Genomic DNA, 23723 nt, shown 5'->3' on the forward strand with positions numbered 1-23723 from the left:
GCTCCATAAACTGGGTTTCAGTCAGCAATGATCTGGGAGTACCCATACCCTCAGGGAGGGGAAAGCATGGGAAACAGGGGTGCTGTAAGGAGGTAATAATGGGCAACTGATAAAGATGACATTTCACCTGCAGAGTCCTCCTTCTCCTTTGAAAATGACTTTCTAAAAGCTGTTTCTAAAACCGGTTTGTTTTTCTTGTTGTTTTCTAATAAATGAATACATCTGCAAACTTAGATATTTAGATAGTTAAAAAAATATATCTGACAGCACTTTTAGCTGAAATTACAGGAATTAGAGGTGAAAGAATGAGTTTCTGATTGCACCCTTTTTGCTGCTAGTTGGATGTAAAATGAAACTTGTAGGTGAACAAAAAGAGGCTCATGGTGCTTGCCTGGTTTGTCAGGACCACAGAACAGCCCCGTGAAGTTTGGTCTCCTTCCATGTGCTGCCTTACTTGAGACTGTATTTTTTGGGGGATATTTAAGTTAGCATAAACTATTTGAAGCCTGTTTGGAGAAAAGCACTAACCCATCCCAAAATCAGTGGGATAAAAAGCTCCTTGTTTATAACTGTTATTAGTTTAATCATTTAGATGAGATGAATTTGCACTTCCAGCCCTGAGTGTGCTGTGATTTCCTTGCAAACATGTTGTGGGATTTGCATTGTCTGTGGTGGGACTCGCACAAGGGAAGGAATATTTTGCCCTTATATTTTTTGTTATTATAATTCATTATTCCCTCAATTTATGACATGAAAAACATACAAGTAAAAGAGCTGCTGGATTTAAAGATGAAAAGGTGTGGATGAGAAGCTATGGAAGAAAAACCCAGAAAACAGCACCTGAGATCAGGTTTCATTCAGATGATCAAACTAACGTTGTTTCAGCAAGTTCCATTTTCTCCCCAAGTGTTTGGTCCCTCTGATGTGCAGAGTTGCACTGCCCACACCCGGGAGGCTCTGCTGGCCAGCAGCCCGCTGACTGGCAGTGACCTTGTGCTAACTGTCTGTCAAAAACAGTCACTCAGAATTCATTGGGATGAAAAATAAGCATTTGATGCCTTTCTTTAGAAACATAATAGACAGCCTTGCTTTCACACCTCCTAATAGCCTTTTTAAAAATAGTTTCTCTAGCAGGATGCTTTTTTAGCTCATGGAGCTTTACACATCTACATTTTCCAGAAGTTATTAGGTTTATTTTTATATTGTATATGTTTTTTATCTTAAATTTCCTGATGCCACACTGCGATGCTGCCAGTTTAGCAACTCCAGCTGTTGTGAGTCACGAGGGTAGGCTGCTGGTGGTGACTGGATCACAGAGATAGGGAAATTTTATTTGTCAAGTCAAAGTATTAACCCTTCAAGGGCAGCTTTTAAGCACCACCTGTTTGCAAAAATAGCAACTGCACTGTCGTTTTCCAGAAGGAAACCCTGGACTCAGCTCCCATGCTTCAGATATCTCGGGTGGACACTTTTTCCAGCAGTGGTGGCCGAGCTCAAGGCAGTGGTGGAGCAGGAAAGCTCCCATTTTTTATGGGGTGTATTTCATCAATTGACCACTCTGCAGCCACACAGGGAAGGGGCAGAGCAACTTCTTCCTCTGCAGCCCCAACACCTTCAAATTCCTCATGCTCTTCAGGAAAGGAGTGCCTGTTTTACAGGAGCCCACTGTTATTCAATGGCAAGACAGGAACAATTTTAAGCTTCAAGGTCTGTATAAGCTCTATTGAGAGTGGAAATTAGTTGGGGCTCCCTGTGGTGTATGTGACTATGGAAGCTACAATGCTCATTTGTCCTGCTGAGCTGTTCTTGTATGTGCTTTACTGGCTGCAGAAGTTTTTTGTTTTTTGGTTTTTTTGGTTTTGGTTTTTTTTCATTTTTTTAAGGATTGCAAAGAACTCCAGTGGAGAGCTATGTGGTAGAACTGAAAGTTAAAGCTAACCCTCACTCATGTGGCATAAAAATTTCTTTGCAGAGGTAGGTTAGGAAGGTTTAGACATACACTGAGTTAATGCAGTTGCAGAATAAATTAACTATCTGTTGCAGACAGGAATCATGAGTCTGCATTTCAGACTTCCAATGGAAAGGGGGAAAGAAAGAAAAAAATAAATAAAAAAGGGTGGGGGAAGAGAACAAAAATAAAATGCTTAAATATCTTTATTTTTAAACTGGGTTGATATTGCTCTGTTTCTTTGATTGGACACAGTATACCAGCTTGACCTGTTCCTTTCTGGCACTTCTGGTGAAGTCGAGTGGGTGAGAAAGCTCAGCCTGCTGGGTACCAGCCTCCTCCTGTGGCCCCAGGGGATGCTCCCACTCTGCCTGGGGCAGCAGCAGGACCCTTCCAGGAGCCACCAACTTGCAGCCAGACCCTGATGCCACTGTGGGGGACAGGCTTGTCTTTTAAAATCTGTCTCAACCCTGCAGGCATGGTATTGCACGAGGCTGGGGAACCATGGGGCTCGGCCACCGCAGGGCTGAGCGCTATCAGAACAAAGCCCTGAATTACAGCTTCCTATTGTATGCCAACATAGTGTCATTTGAAGTCTCAAACCAGCCAAAAGCTCTCACAACCTCACCCTCTCTGCCACCCTGGATACAGAAATAGTCAGATCTTTTTGTTCATGATTAACTGACTCATGCTTAGAAATCATCAATTTAAAAACCATTTCAGGCAAAGTTACTGGAATGTTCTTTGCATGGACATGGCAGTATATTTAAATTACAGAAGTTCCCAAAAGGTGCTGAAAATATCCTTAATCATTTTCTGAGCATATAGCCATTTTGGTGCTAATTACAGTTATTTGCATCCCCTTCTCCCTTCAAAAATGGTCTCTGAGAAGTAGAAGGAAATTTGGATATATAATGTGCACTGACAGCTCCTACAGGGTGATGGGGAGGGACAATTTGAGACTGTCACAGGGCTACACTCAGCTTCATAGAGATGGGATTTCTCTACATGGTAAAGTATGAGGAAGGCTAAATAACTCACAGGTGTCAACGGCACCAAAGAATTATGTGTGTCTGACCTATGAGGGAATAAATCTCATTTCCTGCTTAAAGCCAAGAGACATCCCTTTAACCGCAATAAAACTTTAACATTTTCCCCTCCTAATTATCTTTTACAATTTTCTGAGATTTATAAAAACAAGATTTTCCAATTTTTAAATATTTTTTTTACTGGTAGATTGTGCTCTTTAGTATCATTTTACATAATTTAATACAATTTGTTCCATCCATTGGTTTTCATGGAGATACAAGCTGTTCGTTTGTGAGAAAGCTGGCATAGGAGCGAATGTTGGCAAAGAGTCACCTCCAGGAGTTTATTCAGATTTCAAAGTTACATGGGGGCACCGGCCATTTTGAAGGAGACAAATGTTAAGGTTGTTTCTTTTTTATTTTCGATAGTACTTATATGATTTTGTTCTTTTTTTTTAAATGGCATGGCTGATAGCCTTTCCCTCCACCCATTCTCAGTCCTTGGCAAAGTGAGTCGTTGTTATTTTGTCAGCTGAATCACGGTGAGAGAAAATAATCTAAGCTTAAAAGAGCAGCTTTCTCTGAGACATGCATTATTGAATGAAAAGAGCACAGGTGTTTCTTAATTATTTGTGCAGAAGGAAAAAGTAATGCTGAGCGGATGTGCTGTAATGATTAGTGTGCTAAAGAGGAGAGGCCTCAGTGAGGGAGATTCTCCTTTCTCCCTCCTCCCTCTCACTGCTGGGTGGCAGAGGGATGACTGCACCCCATGCCCCCCAAGAAGGGTGCCCTTGGGCTGTCAGATGTGAAGTAAAGTGTTCCTGTGGTTGGGGTGGGGTAGGGACTTTGGTGAACGCTCTCTCTGTGCATTTTTGAGGTTGAGGGGATGGGGGGCCCTGCTGTCTCCAGATGAGCCAAACCTCTTGGCCACGGTTTGCCACCACCAGAAAGGTGTGAGATGAGGCTTTTGGGCTCAGCAGACATGAAAGCAATGTGCATCACCCTGCATCCCTCCTAACAACAGCTCCATCTTTCCATTAAGTATTTTTAATCTGTGTTTAACTATCAAGCATGTGTTATCCTAGTGTAGATGCATGTTTTGTGGAGGCTGGCAGTATGAACCCGTTATGTTTCTGAATGTGGATCCAGACCCACTGCCATGCAGGGGCCATGAGAGTTGTGACAGCTGGATGCTGTATTTGGGTGCTTGGTGAGATGTTTCTGTAGTGCTCCTGTACAGAAGAACCAGTTCAGCCACTGGTTGTGTGTCTGAGGAGCAGCTCTCCTCTCAGATACCAGGAAGGGGTTATGGAGGACAAAATACTAAACCAAGAGGACACGGTGCAGTGGAGCTGGCAGGGTGCAGAGTGGGAGCTTAGCCAATACACTGGGCTTGGCTCCTCCTGAGAAATGTGATGAACACAGATTTTTTAATGATTCCAGGTCACTGGTTTTCCCGTGGTTTATACCAGCACTGTAAAGCTCTCCCCACAATGCCATTTGGGACATGGGAGGGGGAAGGGTTGTGGCTGTCTTTGGAGGTACCCCATCCCCTGTACGAAACAGCCCCACATTCTGAAAGTGCCAAGTCAAACAATCCTGAGAGAGGATATGACATCCCATTGCACAAATATTGCTCAGATCCTTGAGGAGGAATGCTCAACTACATTTTGCCTGGTTACTTGTCAGAGTGAAACAGAATAAAATTCTCAAATTTTTACCCTGTGACATGTGAAGTTGAAGTGCTATTTTCTAAATCCTTCCAGAAAAGTGAACTAAATGAGCTTTATGGTTTTTTTAATTATTATTTTTTTATTACAAGCCTGGGCACTTCTGAGCATTTGTAGAAAATCTCACTCACAGCCCCAAAGAAAAATCCTGTATTGGCACATGCATCTACTAAGTGATATGTGAGTGCGAAGCCTCCTATGGGAGGAACTCCTCCAAAGAGGAAAACCCTGAGAATATCCTGTGCTTAATAGCAGCAACCTGATCTGCAGAGTGGTAATTTAAAAAAAAAAATAAAGTTTTGGTGTGGTTGGTTTTTTGTTTGTTTGTTTTTTTCCCCTCACCTCTCCTGACCCCCATTTTCTATCAGCTTTTGTGCTAATATTTAAACCACCAGCCTGATTCTGGGACTCGCCTCACAAAACCAGCAAGGAGCATGCGGTGTCTCGGTGGCCCTGTTGATTTGATACCTTGTGCAGTCAGGGAAACTGTCTTTTTTTTCTGTTCTCTGGTTTTGGTGCTTTTTGTAACCCTATCAAAGCAACCATGAGCCTTGTTCTCTCCTCTCCCTGGCCATCTGCTTGAAGCATCTGGTAATCAGGTGCAAGCCCCCACATCCAGAGCATTCATGCTTAAATTTGCAGCTACCTTGCCACCCACATTGGCTTTTGTTATCCTGCCAAGATGTACCTCTTTGTGTACTTGATATGAGAGAGACTTAAATTCCACCATCAACCTTCTGAAATTGTGATGGGCCAGGGTGACGTTATCACCTTTGAACGTAGATATGTATCAGCCTTCTCCCATTTTTCTCTGCTAGAGTCTCCAGCTAATCTCTGCTCCAGTTGCTCACCGTACCCAAGCCATGTGTGTGCTGCAGAGGTACAGCTTTGGGTTGGAAATAATTTCTCAAAGAAATATCTCTGCTTAAAATATGATAATGCTTAATGTGTGCTTGTCATTTCTGGGATTCTTCTTCTATCCCTTTTTCCATCTGAGTAATCTCTGTGTATGTGTCTCCATATAAGAGACAAATAGAGTCATTGTTCTGCTCCATATTTTAATTCCATATCTGTATTTTAGGAACATTGCTGCCTTCCCAACAGACTGACTAAGTATTACAAACTGCCAAATTTAGACTTTAGGAAGTCACTGCAACTGAGATTGCCTATTGAATTTAAAAGCAGACGATTTTGTCACAAACACCAAAACCAATGACCTTGAGTGCTACACCCTGTCCCTTACAAAGGGATCCCCAAAGGAGAAAAGCTCTACTGCTTCTGATTTGTCTATCTGCTGCCTGAGATTAGAAAAGAGTAAAACATCTTGACTTCTGAATTTTGAGCACAGCATGTTCTTCCCATGTATTTGATCTGTTCTAGCAGAAACATCAAACTGAAGCACTTCATTGTCAAAGGATATGGAGATACCAGGTATTTACTAGCACCTCTATTTGGGTGGAAAGAGTGCCCATCTATTTGATCCAGACTGGTTTGATAGCACAATAGGAGTGGCAGATAAAAGTCCTGTGGTGAGGTGAGCCCTGGATCTGGAGCCACACAGTCTGGTGCTGGCCTTGCAGAGCCCCTACCACCCATAAAAGGATCCTGCAGACCAGTCAAGGAAAAAGCAGGAACCAGCTCCAGGAGACCTGGTGTGCCTGACATCCCACCCAGGAAAAGCTGGGAGCTTGGCTTTTTCTGGCCTTTGAAAATCACCTGTGATGGGCTTGGCTGAAGCTCCGCATCAACTAAATCTTCTCAAGTTTGGTGCTGGAGTTTCCAGTAAAAACCATGTAGTGTTGCTTTCATGATTCCAAGGTGCTGGCCATATGGTCTAATTGAGAGACAGAAAATCGTGGCAAAGTACAATTCCGGAATGATCCTGTAAATCTAACAGCACAAAGGTTTTCCCATGTTGGTAGCTGGAATTAGATTCATGTGTAGAAGGGAGATGGTTAAATACTAAATAAAAATGGCAACTGTCCTTCATTACTTACTGCAGTTAATTCTGTGTTGGTTTTGGTATACTCAGCTCTATTTTTTTTTTTTTTTTTGTCTTCTCAGATTGCTTATTCACTGTTGACATCTTTCATTACAACTTTTTTTAATGTGATATATATAAAAGTATATCAATGGCTATAAGCCCCTCCCTCTTTTTTTTTTTCTTTTTTCTTTTTAAATAAGTATAAAGTTGATTAAGAAACATCCTTTTTTGATGTAATTTTTCAGTGAAGTTCTAAAATATTTTGTTCCTAGGGGCTGTTTCTCAGCATTTGAAAAAGATTTTAAAGGTAAAGAAGAAACCCACAGTATGCTTTTTTAAACATGCAACTTTTCACCAACTACCAAGGCTTTTTTCATTACATGATTCTTCCCTGACCCTCAAAATATCAACTAGAGTGGATATTTGTATACATGAGCAGGACGTGTTACACCCATGTGTGATTCCTCATGTTCAGCACAGCGTCATCACCCATTCTGCTGTCTGTAACTGCACCTGTGCTTACAGATTGCCCTGATAATTCTGTGGCTGTTTGTGTATGTGATTTTCACAGAATATAAGAAAAACAGTAAATGCATTACGTATGGCTTCTCATATTTTTTTCACAGAAAGCACTGGAAAGCCTTTATTGGTTATTGCAAAAGACAGAAATAAATTCCTCGGGGACTTTTCGGCAAATGGGTAAAATAAAAGAGTATTTAGAAGAGGCCTTATTGGCTTGAGTCATGAAGCTGGCTCTCTCCGAGTGTTGTGCCGTAAGTTTAGTGGGAAAAGTTTGACAGCAATTTAATTTTCATTGACAAATACTGTCATAATATTGAGGGAAACTGTATCAACAGTAGTGGTCGATGCTCAACCAGTCATATGGACTGGACGAGCTTACCATATGTTTAACTACAAACTTCTCTTGGAAAGCTCCTTTAAAACACTTGACAAGCTTAAGATACTAGTCAGTAATGAGCTTGAACAGAACATGTGAAGTTTTAGGTTTTGATAGAAAATGGATTAGTGTTTATGTGTTTCCTGTACAGAAGAGAGTTGTATGCTGGTATCTGTGTAGCTGCAATGACTGTGTGCATTTCTCTAGCCTGAGGGTCACCTAGTCAAAGGAAATTTAAAAGTGAAAGTGCAAAAAAACCACCCCACCCCAACCCATACAAAACAAAAAAACCAAACAAAAAAAGAAACCCAGATAAAATTTATTTCTTCTGCACAGCATTACGGTGAGAATCTTCTCATTTATGCTGCACATATAGTGTTAGAATTGGCAGTTTCTGGTAGTAATGAGAATGCCAAAAAACCAAAACGGAGGCAACCCCCCATATTAACATGATAATTATTGCAGGAGGTGATAGGTCCAGACTTTCATTAATGTGCAGTATTACTACCTAGCAATGAACCTTTTAGGCTGATCACTGCCTTTAGCGTTTTTTACTGTGGATTTATAGATTTCTGTCTATAATTTCACACAGCTTCTGTGTATTTGAGCTGGTGCCTGCCTACTTGATGGTGGGATCAAATCAGGTATCCAAAGATGCAAATGCTTCATCTTGCCTCTCTGTTTTTTTGAGGATCTGATTGTACCCACTTAGGGAGTCTTAGTCTAAATGTGTCCTATTTCTCCCCTCATTCCTTGGCAGTATATTGCAGCACACAGATTTCAGCTCCTGCACTTTGTCTTTTTTTTTTTTTTTTTTTTTTAATATGCATTTGTCACACACTAATAGACATACATACATGTATGTATATGTACATGTATGTACACATACATACATGTATGTATATGTATATGCTTGAGTGTATTTAATATATTTTTGATTGTGGCCAAATAGTGAGCCAGGTTAGAGGCTCAGTTAGATAATTCAAACAGAAGTCTGACCTGATTCTGTCTTAATTTGCTATGTTTTGTTAGCATTGAGCCATTTGTAATTTGTTACATGTAGAGTAGTTCAGTGATGAGCAAGTTTAAACAATATGGAAGGCATATTGTATGCTTATATGGAAAGCATATACAGTCTTACATTGCACTTTGTACTCAAGAATCATGCTCTTTTTTTCAGGTTTGCTTCCCTCTCTGAAAAGTAACCCTCCTCATTAGAAATGATTTAAAAAGAGCTTTAAAATCATTAACAAAAAATAACAATTTCTGTGAATGGTTCACTGATGGCATATTTTCTTAGGGTAAATATTACGGAAATTGGTTTAATTTCCAAGGTTTGGTTTATTAAAGATACTTCTTACAGAGCAAAAGTAGAATTAAGCCTGACTTGGATCACTTTGCCCCTCTGTAGATCAGACATGACTACTGAAATGGCACTTCCACAGATTAGATCAGAATCGAGTTGTTTGTTTTGGTTTTTTTTTTTGTTGGCATACTGGTCAAATCTCCTGCCATTAAGTACAGTAACTGGCCTGTATTTTCCAAGTGAAAGGAGTGGATGGCCCCCTTAGTTTTCTCAAGTCATTGTTCTTGCCCCCTATTCATCACTATTAAATTTTATTTCTTGTCTGCAACCAGGATTTAGACAGCTTGGCCTCGAATTAGATGGGTCTAGATGGTACCATCTGCTGAATGCTCAACAGCTATTAAGATTCTTAGTTTTTTAGCATGTTTTTTTAATGTATTCATCTGACAAGGAAAAGAAAGCAAAAATGGTGTCCAGCATTATTCATTTTATCAGTTTGGCAACCAAAGCATATTGGCACGGGTACATTCCTTGTAGTAAGTGCCTGAGAGTACAAGTGTAAAGACAGCTTTGAAGCTTGCCACGAGATCCTGTTTTATTAGCAGAGTTGCATGAACCCACCTGCCACAGGCTGGGAATGTTAAAAATCATAACATGGTGGCCTGAGATAGACAGAACAGCAACCCTTGTAATGATGTGTAGGCTGTGGTCTTCTCCTGGTGTGGTGCATCACTTCCATGGCTTGTCTCAGAAATACTCATTATCCCTCTGTATTGCATCCCTTACCTCTACTAGAGCAGCTCTTTAACAGTAAAGATGGAAAATAAATGAAAAGTGGTGTGCCCTGCTGCAGCAGAAGAGGTGCAGGTGCCTGGGGGTCCCTGGCCATGCTGCTGCACTGCCGACAGCTCTATCCCAGCATGAGCACAGTCCCTGCATCCCCACTGCAGCCTCACCTGGCAGACGGCTCCCATCTCATTCCAAACAGCCCTAATTCACCAATGTGGCACAGAAGAATAATGCCCACCACTTTCCTTTGTGTACCAGTTCTTCTAAAGAAACCTGCAGGACCCCAATCCACAGCACTGCCAACCTGTTGTGTTACTACCAGGTATTTTATGCAACCTGCTTTATCACCTGGTTTTGAAACCACATTTCGTGTTTAAATGTTCAATAATTGGACCAAAGGCAATGCTAGTATATGCTTTGTTTCTTTTTTAAAGGAGTGAAGCAAAGATTGTTTTAGGTTGGGAGCTAAGTGGCTGTGGGAATTGATTCTTAGATGCAATAAGTCCAAACACTATCATAATGATTTGGGCTGGTTTGGGTGGTTTTGCATTGATATAATCAAACACTCAGTTCAGAAGGGCTACTTTTAAACTCAACAAAACGAATGTGGGGTTTCACTAAGGGCAAATCAAAAATCGTGTCTGGAGCTCTGTGCCTCCTTTTAACAAGACCTTTTCTGTGTTCACTTTTTAAATGAAGACACCATACTGGGGGTTGTCGTTCAACAGATTGTTGGTTCTTTTAACAATTTGTTCAATGGAGGAGGAGAAAGGAGTAGAGGCAGCTATATTTGTCACTACTGTTGTTTGGTAGAATAAATGATCTTTCCAGTTTGGTAACCAATTTCCATTTTCTGTTGCTTCCTACCCTCTTGCTCTCTCACCTTCCCCTTCCCCTCTTCCTCTCTTCAACAAAAAGACACTTTTCCTCTCTATTTCTTAATGGCATTTGCAGTCTCAAATTTCTTGATCAAGAAAACTGTGTCTAAGAAGGAATTAGTGATTTGTTCACTGGCTTTTGGGGCAGCACCCATGGACTGAGCCTTGCTGCATCTTTGGTGCTGGTCCAACCAGGGTGAGTAGCCTCCTCAAAACTGGCCTGCTGTTTTTTTTTTATTTTAGTTTTTTATTTTTATACCCATTTGTCTGCTGGCAAGGGCTGTTTGTATCCAGTATTTGGATGGAGTTACTCTTGAGGCAGATACCTGAGAAACTTGCAGTGCACAACACCAAGGATGCTCTTTGAACTGAACCACAACGAAAAAGTGCCACACGGGGCACCCAGCAGCATCTCACAGGGATGAATGTAGTCAGCCTGTACTGAACTTATTCCTTAAAACACTGTTCATTTTTTATATTTGCGATAAATACCACAAGGACTGGTTCCAAGAGTTGATGTGAGATGGTGGGCACCGTGTGTTCCAGTCTTACCACCCCTGCTGTTGTCTCTGCCATTCCCTGGCCTGGGTGCAGAGCTCAAAAGCTCAGGCAGGTGAGATGCAACCCCCAGTGCTGATGGTGTGGAGAATAGAGGCTTGTTTTGGGGGGCTTTTTCTGTTTGTGTGGGTAGGGTTGGTTTTTTTCCCTTTGTTTTTTTAAAATTATTACTAAGTTAATTGATTCAGCTAGAGGCAGCACTCCACATAGAGTGCTGGTTAGGGTGTTTTCTTTATTATCAGATCTCTCCTTGGAGGTAGGAGGTTCCCCAGACTCTTGCCTCCAGTTCCTGCAGCATCCAGGGGTGCTGGGTGCTCTGCTGGGTGCTGTGCTGGGGAAGCATCTTGCTGGCCCAGGGCATGTGGAGGTTCATGCCTCTGCTCTAGGGAACTTGTGTGTATATTCAGTGCCAAATTTTGAAAGCCCTTTTAATGTAAACATGTACAATGTTCTCCAAAAAAGGCCTTAAAGCTCCAGTACAGAACTACATTTAAGTGTTAAAAGCATTTAATATATTAATTGTAATTGATTTAATGTACAAGTAATACTAAGCATGGATAAATTAGTAAAATACTGTCAAGAGAGTGCAATAATTGCCTTGATTTAAGTGAACAAAATGGTTAAGGCTTCTATTTACTAGCTTTATTAAGCATAAATATCTGAAGTTTAACTTCAGCAAGTTCTTCAACACTGTCCCTCTAAAAGTTTTAAAAAACACGACTGAATTTTGCAAGTTACTGTAATTTGTGGAAGGCTTTTTCCAAAGCTTCTGAAGTCAGACAAAATAAATAAAACATATTTTTACAAATATATTAAAAATATATTTGTAAAATTATATTTTAAAATAATTAAAAATTATTCCCCTCTCCTTTTTTATTGTTGCAAATTGGGTATAATAACCTTGCTAGTTTGGGTGTTAGAAAGGTGCATCATTAACTATAGAATTCTATGAACATTTTTGTAATATTATGTAATATTTAAATTTATGTTGGCTTGCTTTTTTTTTCCTTTTTTTCCTTTTTTTTTTTTTTTCTATTTTACATGTAGTAATTAATTTTGTCTTACTGACAGATGATTCTCAATGACTGATATTCAAGAAAAAATCCAGACAGGTATTTTAACCCTTTGTTTTCATACTAGACACCTTGCATTCATGGGTCTCATTGTAATTCAGGGGCACTGTTCTAGGCTCTGTTATAAATTGAAGTTTAGGGGCATTTATATGAGTTTCCGTAGTTGAATCTTCATTGCAATCTTTTTCTGGGTGGGTGGTGGGAGCGTAGACCAAGGAGATGCCTGCTTTGCTCTGAACAGAACATCCCTATACTATATATTACGCAAACCACCTTCTCCTGTTTCTTGGATACCCAGTAACAGAGTGTGCTGGCAGGCAGCAGGACCCCCACCTTCCCTCTCCCCCCTGCAAGAACCTCAGAATCTACCTTGTGTCCCAGCATGAAATAGCAGGATGGTGATGTTTGGGTGCAGAATGGGAAAGGCACAACTCGTTTTCCCCATTTGGATTAGAAGATGAGTTCCCAGGAAGTGAGGGAGGAAGAGATTTGGTGGAGCTGGGGACACAGCACCTGTAGTACAGAGCTCTTCTTGTGCTGTTTGGGTACTGCAAACTCACCTCTGTCTCCCTTCTTGACCCTCTTTTTTCCTCACTCTTTGTCCAAAGTAGCATTTTTAGGGCACTCCCCTGAAGGTACATGTCCAGGTTCTGTGGGGGTAAATCTCTTCTCAAAGCAGATGTTGATGGTGCTGCTGCCCCCAGGACTCAGTACACTGTGTATGTATGCAGGACCCCATAGCTGAAAATAGCAGCTCGTGAGGTCTGTGCTTATGTAGAGCCAAGTCTTGGGGACAGTTTTAGGGTGTTTTTGTATTATAACTGGAAGAGTAAGAGTGGGACCAGTGTTTTCTTGAAATCGGTGAGAAACTCTCCCTGGCCTTGCAGAAGGTTTTGTTTGTAAGCAAATCTGAAAAACTGTAGTACTGAGAGTGTGGGCTTTTTGTTGTTGTGGGGTTTTTGTTTTGGTTGGGTTTTTTTTCTTGTTTTGTTTATGTTTTAGCAGGCTTTTTTGGGGGTGGTGGTGTTACCTTGTTTTAAATATCTTCCCTACCTCCCCGTGCTGTTGCATTTTTCTGTGGCTCATTTTCCACCCTCCTCTCCTACCTGTTGAAGCCATCTGGAAGGCAAGCCCCACTTTTCTGCCTGTTTCTTCTGGAGTATCCTGACTGAAATGTTCTTCTGCAAGGTATCACTCCCTGCTTGAAATCCTTAAACCCTGAGAAGGGTGACAGAAATGCAATTGTATGGGATCTCCTCCTCAGCAGGCCCTGTGCTATTGGTTTGCTGCTGTTTTGCTGAAAACATTAGAGAATAAAATGGCCCAGGCAGTAAGGGTTGTGCTGTCAGCTACAGACAGCTGTAGGTACCAGTCTATCACTCACGCTGTGTCTGTACTATTGCATGTAAATCCCATTTGTTTCTGTGATAGTTTTAGCAATAGAATTCCCAGCCTCGTGTTTCTAGTAACTTCATGCAGGGTTCGTACAACTTCTTACTACAAGGGAAACCATGTCAAGAGTATCCCCTTGAGGCCCATTTCTCTTGTGCATTTTTGCTTGGAAAAGAATAGAAATGCCACCAAAGCATAACTGCAGGGGCTCCTCTGCAGCCAGGAGCTTCAGGGTGGCCCTTCATACATCCTGTGTCACCTCTCAATTACTTGCCCTCTCATGTTACATGCATGAAGATTCGCAGAGTTGTGCCAACTGGTGTTGCTTACCTGGACCATGAGACTGATGTAATAGTCTGTATTTTAATATATCACTTGAACAGCTGCTCACATAAAGTCCCAAAGGATGAAAAGCCACGGACAAACATTTCACTGTTTGTCTTTTCTTCTAATTGAGTAACAGTAATTTTTTTCCATGAGTTGCTAATGCAGCCCTGGGTTGCCCGTGGCATTGACTATCATTTCTATGTAAAGAAATTCTGCTTAAATTCCATTAGTACCTGCTTTTCCTTAGCTTTGGCTTGTGCCCACTTGTTAAATAGGGCTGTAACTTGTGGCTGCTCTGGTGGTTGCGTATTCCCTGCCTTGGCTTTTAAATATCACTGACCTGGTTTGGTTTTGGTTCACTGGAATAATCTTGTCATTTGGGTTTTTTTAGATATTCTGTACACTTTTATTAATAAAGATAGCCAAAACTAGGGTATTGTCTTCCAAATGTTTCATTGTTATCCCTTTACTTGCTGCAGGAATAATTTTGCATGGTTCAGACAGTGCTTCAATATTTTTTTTATTTTTTCCCCCCTTTTTTTAAGCCAACATTAGGCTTAAGATTTTTAGAGTTTAATTTCTAATTATTCACCACCCTTCTGCCTCTTTAGTCTCCACTAAGGAGAACGGCAAGTGGTGATTGCCTTTTGTTCTTGCCACAATGTTGCTTGACATTTTTTTCTTTATTGAATTGCATCCCGTCACTTTCCCTGCTCACTAAAAGGCAGGCGGGATTTTTTTATTTATATATTGTCTGTGGCTTCTCCTCCATTTTCTAGTTTGAATAAATTTCATCCCACTTTTGCATGCCATTGAAATAGAAGTGGAATAAAATCAGCTTTGCTAGTGGACTTTGGACAGATGAGCTATTGCCTCCCATCACTCCTCTGCCCAGTGTTAGCATGCAAAGCCTTGCATCTCCATGCACTGTCCGGTTCATTATGCATTATTTAGCTTATCCTCTCTTCAGAACTTATGACACTGTAGCCTGTTAGGAGATGGTATGGCATTACCTTTCACAGAATTCACATAAATCATACTCATGGCTTCCTTCAGTTCTTTCAGAGTTTTTGGGGGGTTATTATTTTTCCAAATATTCTATTAGTTTTGTTACGTATGATCTCCCTTTTGTGAATCCATGCTGAATATCTTTAATTAAATCATAACTTTCCCTATTTTGTCCCTGATTAGTGTTTCCAATATCTTTCCCACTGCTGAAATCAGGCTGACTGGTGTTTAATTTCCTTGATCTTCCCTAGAGCTGTTATTATATATAGGTGTTACATTAGTTCTCCCATCCACAGGTACTTCCCCTGCTTCCAAAGATGTTTCACAGATATTTGTTACAGTGTCCCCTTCCTTTTGCCTTTTCCTTGCAAATTCTGGCAGGCATCCCACCTTCAGTAGCTTGTTTTGGACTTGAGCTACATGAAGAAGTGCATTTTTATAGCTTCACCTTCATTTAGTTTATAATTCTTTCACAAGCTCCATACTCTGGCTTTTGCAGCCACTTTGGCAGCAGACATTCTGCCCGGTTGCCCCAGTGGGCAACCTTATGAGTGGTGTTGAGTGGCCTCACACCAGCCACTGATGTGCATCCTGGCCCTTGATAAGACAAGAACATATATGCTTGATGTGTAGAGGCTGAGGCCAGTGTCCTGTTCCCAAATCATCCTTTCTTCTCAATCTGAGATCTTCTGCTTGTTTTTTTGGATTCTGCAAGAGAGAATTTTCTTCTTTGACCCCTTGTGTATTTTTGCCAGGCCGCATGTGTATTTTCTGCTGATATGAACTCATCTTTGAACACTTGCCATTTCCATATGGAGTTGTTTCCTCGGCTCCTTTATTCCATTCAGGGTCTGCTCCTCCTCTCATTGAAGTCAGCTGGGAGTTTTGCCATCGCCTTCCTCGAGAGCAGCAGCGAGCCTGCAATTCACTGACACTTTAAGCATGCTCTCAAAATCAAACCCCACTGAAACTGAACTTCAATACTGAGCTTTATATTTTAGTTGTAAATCCAACTCTAAATCCTTGAACACTTCTTCTGTTTGAAGGATGACTACTATGAAGAAGCCCATTAATTTTAATGTAACCATCCATAGTTCGATTTGGGTCATAAGATTTCCACTGTCATGGTGGCAAAAAACATCAATAGAAAATTCAGGTTTCCTGGACAGTGCATCTGATGTTCCAAAATCTGTTTGTCCTTCTTTCTTGTCATTAGAAAGATTGTACTTGTAAAAAAAAACCCTGCTTCCATAGTGTTAAAATCTTGGGAAAAAAAGACATAATTGATAAGAGGAAAAAGGTAGAAAAATAAGTTAAAGTATGGATATTGGGGTGTGGGAGATGTTTGTTTAAGAGTAGCATGAAAACTTTGTTTCCCTTGTTAATAACGCTGAGAGTCACATGCCCCTGTCCCCACAAACCATCGTGGAAATGAGCCCACAGGACCCGTGACTTCAAGCAGAAAATTGCTGGTCTGTCCTTATCTCACCCCACTGTGATGAGGGCTGGTACCACATATGGTATGTAAGCTCACACTTACTTCTCTGAGACCATGGAAACCCAAGTCCGATGGAATACATCAGGGATGGAGTGGCAGCCTTGATTGCGAATATTTTTTGCTAAAGTCAGACACTGAATGTTACTGTAATGACATTTTATATCTCCCATATTCTAGCAGAGAGAGCCACAGGTGTTCTGCTGGAATTACTCGCACATTTATAGAATTGGACATTCTGTCATTAAATGGACTTAAAACTAAAAAGCCTTTGTCTGTGAAAGGTGACCAATAGAAAGGGACTTTGGATTATCTGATATCCCATAACTTAATCATATGGCTCTTAAGAGTAGGGCATAAGCAGCTGTGTCTCACTAATATGCATGCAATATGTGTAAAGTGATATGCTTTAATTCTAAACTTGTTTTTAGCAGGAAGAAAAAAGCATTTAGATGAGGAACATTAAGATGTAGCATTAACCATTTTTTTCCTCAGGGCAAAATTATTCATCACCTGATATTTATTAAGGCAACATTTTTATTTTATTGCTCTGGACTGTAGAGTCTTTTGAAACATTCTCAAAGTTGTGTGGGGAAGTTTAATAGGCAGATTTGCAGGCAGTATTTAACGTGGTTTTCAAAATTGGTGAATTTGATAAGGATATTTTACTTTTCTTATATAGCAATGTTGTCAATCTCACAGTGGAAATAACTGAGATAAGCAGTCATTTAATTTATTATTTACTTTTAATTTTTATCCATCCTCCCACATTACATAAACTTGATTTCTATATTGTAGCCTTAATTGTTAGTTTGTGTTGGTTTAATCTCTCTTATTTAAGTATGTTTGCTTTAATAATATTAAAAAAAACTAAGACAAAGAAACTGTAGATTAGAGACTTTATTTTCAGGGTAAAATGATACGGATAAGTGAGCGTCAACTGACCAGAAATTATTTGCTTCTGTCTGTTAGACACGTAATGGAGTCATTTAACTAGTCAAATTAGGAGCTGTAGAAATGCACCATGCTTCATTACTGAGTTCGAATGGGCACCATTTTACATTTACGTCAAAAATTATCTCATAGCAAATTAATGTTTTCATTGTGCGGGAAGCCGGAGCTATGCAGTATCAGCACCACCTAGAGGATGTGATACAGATGGCTCGGAAATGTTTGTCGTGTAAAAACCCGGAGAGGGATAGGTTATCTTTAAAGTGCAAAGTACTTCAAACAAACCTCTGCCTTCCCCACAGCAGCCCTGAAAGATTGGCTTGCTTTGCTTTCTGAAGCTGCATCATCCTTACGTTATAGACACACAAACTTTGAGCGCTTATGGCCCATTTCAGGTTAATTCTTTTGTAAAATCCTTCGGTGTTATCTAGGTTTGCCTTTCCTTGAAATTTCTGAAAAAGCCAAAGAGAAAGAGAAAAGTATTATTGAATGAATAACACCTTTATTTGACAAATGGGAAAGAGCTAGTGCCTTCAAGTTAAAAAAAAACAAACCAAAAACCGAGCTAGACAAAAGTAAAGGCAGCAGATAGACTTCCAAGTTGAAAAAGTTATAGCCATGAATAGCTATGATGTAGGAGCTGAAAAATGGTAACATAGAAAACTAGTAGCAAGAATATAAATCAGACAGTGACAGTGATAAGCTGTTTAAAGCATGGAGTGGTTTTTGGGTGGCTCAATAATCACTTTCCCAAAGGGGTATTTGTAGGACACAAGGTAGCATAAAATCTAATTTCTCTGTGGCAGGAGATGGTCACGAGTGGGACCCCAACCCATGCTGGCAGCATTTCCAGGAGTGCTAGGGCATAACAGGCACTCCTGGCATCAGACAATGGGATGACTTGCAAGGCAGGAAATTTTCATACCAAAGTGTTTTGTGATGAGGGACTGCTTGGGGCTAAGCACTCTCAGCTGTGTGGTTTAGTGTTTCAGTACAAGTCCTCAAATTCTGGAAGGGAGAAAAAAAATTAAAAGTTGGAAGTGGCTAGCAAAGAGCTGACACCATAGTGCTGCAGCAGGTACTGCCTGGGCAGGGTCCTGAGCCCTCCCAGTTCAGCTAGGATTTTCCTGTTTATATCAGTGGTCCTCAGTTCCTGACCACTGACCATAACCTGGGAAGCGGGGAGTCAGGATGGACCCTAATGGTCACCCAGTCCAGGCTTCTGTCTACATGGGCCAAAAAGAATCTCCCAGTAATTAGTTCAGGGAAAGGCTTTTCTTGCACGTGCAAATACACAGTCCTGGTTAGCAGGAATTTGCAGGATTTGAACCTCAGATATGATCCGCATGAAATATATTTTATAAATTGACCAGAATATCTAAACATGTTTTCCAATCTTATTAACTGTTGTGTGTGCATAACTGAATTAATTCTCCATATTAATATTCTTGGAAGACATTTATAGAACAAAACAAAAACATCCACATAGTATTTCGGCACAAAGCACAGGAGCTGGAGACAAAGATGAGCTGAGAGGGGGAAGTGGACCAGAATTCATTTAGTATTACACTTATCTCTGGAGCAAATGATCACTCATTAATTAAAATGCTGCTGCCATTTGTACTTGGAAGACAAAAATTCTTCATAATTGTGTCAAGTGTGTAATTTTTGTTAGTATACTATTATTTTTCATATTTCAATGAGATGCTCTTCAGAATCCTTTTGAAAAATCAAATAATTGCTTATGATATTATTTCGTGGCTAAGTACAGTGTCTTAAATATACACTGTGCTGCAAGTTCAAGAATTTGGCAGTGACTTTAGGGCCATGGTTATGATAATGCCAAATTGGTAGATGATAGAACATGCCTTTGAGCAAGTTTTCTTTTGTTACAGACAAAGCGGGTTTTTTTGTTTTGTTTTAAATGTCTTAAGCTCATTAGCTCATTGCAGAAAAGGGTTTCTTTGGAGCAGCAAAAAGAAAAGAATTCTAAAAGCCTTGCTTACAACTATCCTGCTTTGGGTTTTTTTGTTTTGGTTTGGTTTGGGTTTTTTTCTATTATCTTGAATCTTGTCTGCTGAGATAGTTCAGCCTTCATGTTATGTTTACCAAGGCCAGACCAGAGGATCAAATAATTTATAACCATTCCTGTTGGGTTTTATGTAATAACTTTGGAACTCATATAAAGTAATGATCCACAAACTCTTTTAATGTTCATTATAAAATATGAAATATTTCTCAGAACCATTGCAATTATGTGACCAGACATAACTGTTTCACACATGAGTAAATACAGGGAGGTTTAACATAACTTTATTATCTTCCTGTCTTTTTCTCTCATTGATGTGATAATACTGTTTTAATATTTTTCTAAAGAAAAGTTAAGTAATTTCAGGATCTCTATTGAGGCCTAGTTTATTGGTTTTTGTAATAGACTACTCAGGAATAATTGTATTTATGATTAGACTGATAGTAGTAAATGTTGTTGTGCTGAATTGGGGTAAAATACCCTGAAAGGTTTATATTACTATAGATGAATATATACATATACATCAGTAGGAAGAAATTATTAATACCTGTCTGTCTGTCTATGCATTTATATTATGTTCATCATAGTATCAGAGCACCTTCTCTGGAGACCTTCTGGGGTTTAGTAGTTATTAAAATGTCAGTAGGTATAGGATGACAAAACTCATTAAAGCTATATAAGGACCTGGCTTGGGGTTTTTTGCCTGTTACCTAGACCTAACCCTTAATTTCCCTCTCTTTTTCTGTTCTTGATTTAGACAAGACATAGGTGAAGCCCGTGTCCTGGCTTCCCTGGGACAGGGGCTGGCCATGGAGGACTGGCCAGTGGTGGCCCTGGTCAGCAGAAGCTCCAGTCAGGGCACTGGTGACAGGGGTGTCCTACACCCCTCACCTCACTTATCACACCAGGGGGCTGTGCTGGGAGGGTTTCTGTTAGTTCTATTATTTCATGAAATCCATTTATATTTCAACCAATGGGGCTTCTCTTCTCCTTTTCATTCCCTTCTTGGCTAGGGGGGGGACATCAGGTGAAAGGGCAAAGCAAATGTCCTCTCTTTAGCCCCAGATGAGAAATGAGGACAGCCTGCCACAGCCTGAGCTCTGCTGAAGCTGTTTGATCAGCCCAAGCTCCTCTTAGCTGATGGGGGTTTTTGCCCCATCCAGGATAGAAGCCACCTCTGAACATTATAGTTGTTTGCTCTGAAGCTTTTCACATCTTTTAATCTCTGTGCTGTGCCTCTCGGAAGAGTGATCCACTCACAAGGCTCTCTCTGAGATCCTGCCTGCATGTCTGGGTTACAGCAGATGCACTGAACATTTGGTGCTAACGCAGGGAAAAACAAGGCACCCGAGAGAAAACAGCATGGGGGGGCTTGGGAGGGGGAGTTCATAGCTCATGCTCACCTTCCCACCTTCTCCCTTTCCTGCCTCGAGGAGCAGTGTTCAGCATACAGAGGGGGTAGGAGGCTGAATGTATGTGTTCTAACTCAAAAATATCCTACACAATTTTTATTTTGTCAATATAAACCAGTAATATAAATTAACAGAATTTTGGTCTCCAGCTGAATGATACTAAACAAACAATCAGGAAATAAAAATCCTTGGCCACCCAGCCATAATAAACAGAAGTGGCACCAGCACAGAGGAGGTTTTGCAGTAGGGCTCAGTGAAACTGGGACCTGCTGACAGAGACTTTTTTGCTTTTCTCAGATTGCAGAAAGTGTTCTGATATACTGTCATGGAGGGGCTTCACAACATCTCTATGAACTTCCAGGGCACTCAGGGGCTGAATTTCTCCACTCTCACCATCCTACTTGCATCTTGTGTTTCAGATTTTCTGCAGGAAGGGGTAATTTTTGTGCATGAGGAGAGCAGAACCCATAAATGTTATTTTCATGAGTCAGGGATAACCTGCAAGATGCTAAGTGCTGAAGCAAAGCAGAGCCACGAATCCATTTTACATGGTCAATCCTAACAAGAGAAATTCATTATTTCATTGAGTCTCTCTGTTGCATGGAACATTTGGAGGGCATTCCATGCTCTTTACTTTTAAATTAAAATGTCTTTATTTTTATTCTGAAATGGTGGTGCATTGAAGAACGAGTTGGGTTGTATTTAGCAGCAGCAATATGTGGCATAATTAATGATGTGGTGACAGGTATAATCTATGGAGGAGATGCAAAAAGCAGCAGTAATAAGACTAGGTCTCCACTTTCATATTTGATATTACTTTTGTACAATTTAAATATGAAACAGTTTTGTGGTAGACAGCTTTCTTATGAAAAAATAGAAGTTTGGAAACTCAATGGTAATTTTTCTTTTCAGTTTTATGGATTTTTAAAGCATGCATTTTAGGAAATGTTTTTTTTTCTTTATTTTCTAAGGCATGTTCTTGTCCAGGCAGAGTTACAATAGTTAACTTATTCAATACTAAAAGCAAAATTTTAGCTTTCCTTCTAAAACTTGAGAAAATCAAACTCAGATTATGAAGTATTTTACCTTGCACATAGTACAATATAGCTCAACTTAGGATAACCCTTTGCACTTTCAGAGTCAGGAGAAAGATGTCCTGAAGACAAAGGCTGAGGAAAACACTCTGCTTTTGTCTCTGGCTTCTTCTCTCCAGACTTCAAATGACTAGGAAGATCCATAGTGGAGAGGCTACTTCTGATCTTCTGGTCATATTTGCTGGATGGTCACACTCAGATTTTTATTTCAACATTAATTTGAACATTTTCTACAATTCATTTAACTAGGGATAAAGTTTTTTCACTCTGTATATTTGACCTGGTAATGCTGTATCCAGATAAAGAAAAAACAATATTTTTTTCCTGCTTAGGCCACTTATTCATTGCAAAATTCCTAGCATGAGCCAGAGCTGTCACTTCAGGTATGGGTAGCAGTCATATAAGATGTGTTTGTATCTCCATTTGTCCTTCACCACAAACAAATTAGTTAGATGTGTGTACTCAGCCAAGTTTCACTTTGTGCTTTGGAACTGGTACACATTGATAATTCATGGCAAGTATGAATTAGTTCAACAAATAGATAATTTTTTGTAATCTCGAACAACTCAAAATACTATTTTAAACTTTCATCTAATGAAAGACTTATCATGAGTGTGTTACATGTACACTTTTAGTATATGATTAGAGATGTCTCAGTTTAATACAGCATTTTTCCTCTGATATTACGAGCTAGAAAAGCTCTCTTCAGTCCTGTCAGCATAAAAACTGCACAGCAGGAGGTGAAACACATGAAGCAGTTTACAGGCCTCTTAACATACACAATTCATGCAGTTGAAAAGGTTTTGATAGCTTAACTCTTAATGTTAACTTTTTTTTTTTTTTTTAATGTTGAATACCTAATGGTTGACTTTCTGTTGCTACCTTGAGACGCTGAGATTTTTTTCTGGAGAAAAAACTCCCTGATTATTCCCACCCTTCATAAAGTTAAAGAAATCTTTCCTGTTTTATTAGATATCAGGCAAGAGACTACAGCAGAGGTGAGAGAGGCTCAGAGCATAGCATCACATAGGATCATAGGATCATGTCTGTTGAGAACACAGCCAGCATTACCTGTGCTCCTGCCCCCTGAAGCAGTGATGCCCAGATACCTATTTCTCTGCTGTAATCCTCTGGAACAAGAACATGGAAGTTAAGATCACTTGTCCCTGAGGTAGAGATCCCACCCTCTGATGTCTTGGTTGAGATAGATGGAGGTTCTGTCCCATAGACTGAAGAGGTGACTCCTAGAAGAGAGTAGTGTAGCACAAGAAGTTTTTTTTTTCCTTTTATTTTTTTCCTTTCTCTCTCCCCTTTGGCTTTATGCAGCAGAAGGGAGGAGGAGGGATTTTTTTTTCATCTGGTTTTGCAGAAAGTCAGTCTTCAACTGCCTTCTCAGGTGAGCACCTAACCTCCCCCTTTCTCCTGCTTCAGCTTTCTTAGAAACCCAAGCACACTTTTCACAAAAGGTGCTGCTGTTCCCTAGCTTGTACCTCAGGGTTTTTCTCCATCTCAACCTTTCCTTATTCTGCTAGCAAAGGGGGAGTTTCTGTCATGGAAAAGTGGGAGCTGATCAACCCCTGCTCCCCTTTCTCCACCTCTACTAATAGGACTCAGCTGTCATTTCCCTGAATCTGAATGTAGCCTTAGCACCTGATCCTGGGATGATTTGTCAGGAGAACCCCACATTTCTATATGGCTTTTCAAGTATAGGGTGCTATTTCAGGATCACTGAAAAGGGCAAGTAGGTCCAATGACCTATTTCTGTGGGACCAGTGACTATGAATAACATCTGTGCAGTGATAAACATGCCAGGACCTGTATAA

General features: G+C 40.3%; 1 protein-coding gene across 1 annotated transcript in view; it reads left to right on the plus strand.

Annotated features, from left to right (window-relative positions):
* ZNF536 (zinc finger protein 536) overlaps positions 1-23723 on the plus strand; it is a 179480-nt gene that overhangs the window by 109177 nt on the left and 46580 nt on the right. The gene's annotated exons all lie outside the window — the stretch shown is intronic.

This window comes from Calypte anna, chromosome 11 (genome assembly GCF_003957555.1).
Source record: "Calypte anna isolate BGI_N300 chromosome 11, bCalAnn1_v1.p, whole genome shotgun sequence".
NCBI lineage: Eukaryota > Metazoa > Chordata > Aves > Apodiformes > Trochilidae > Calypte > Calypte anna.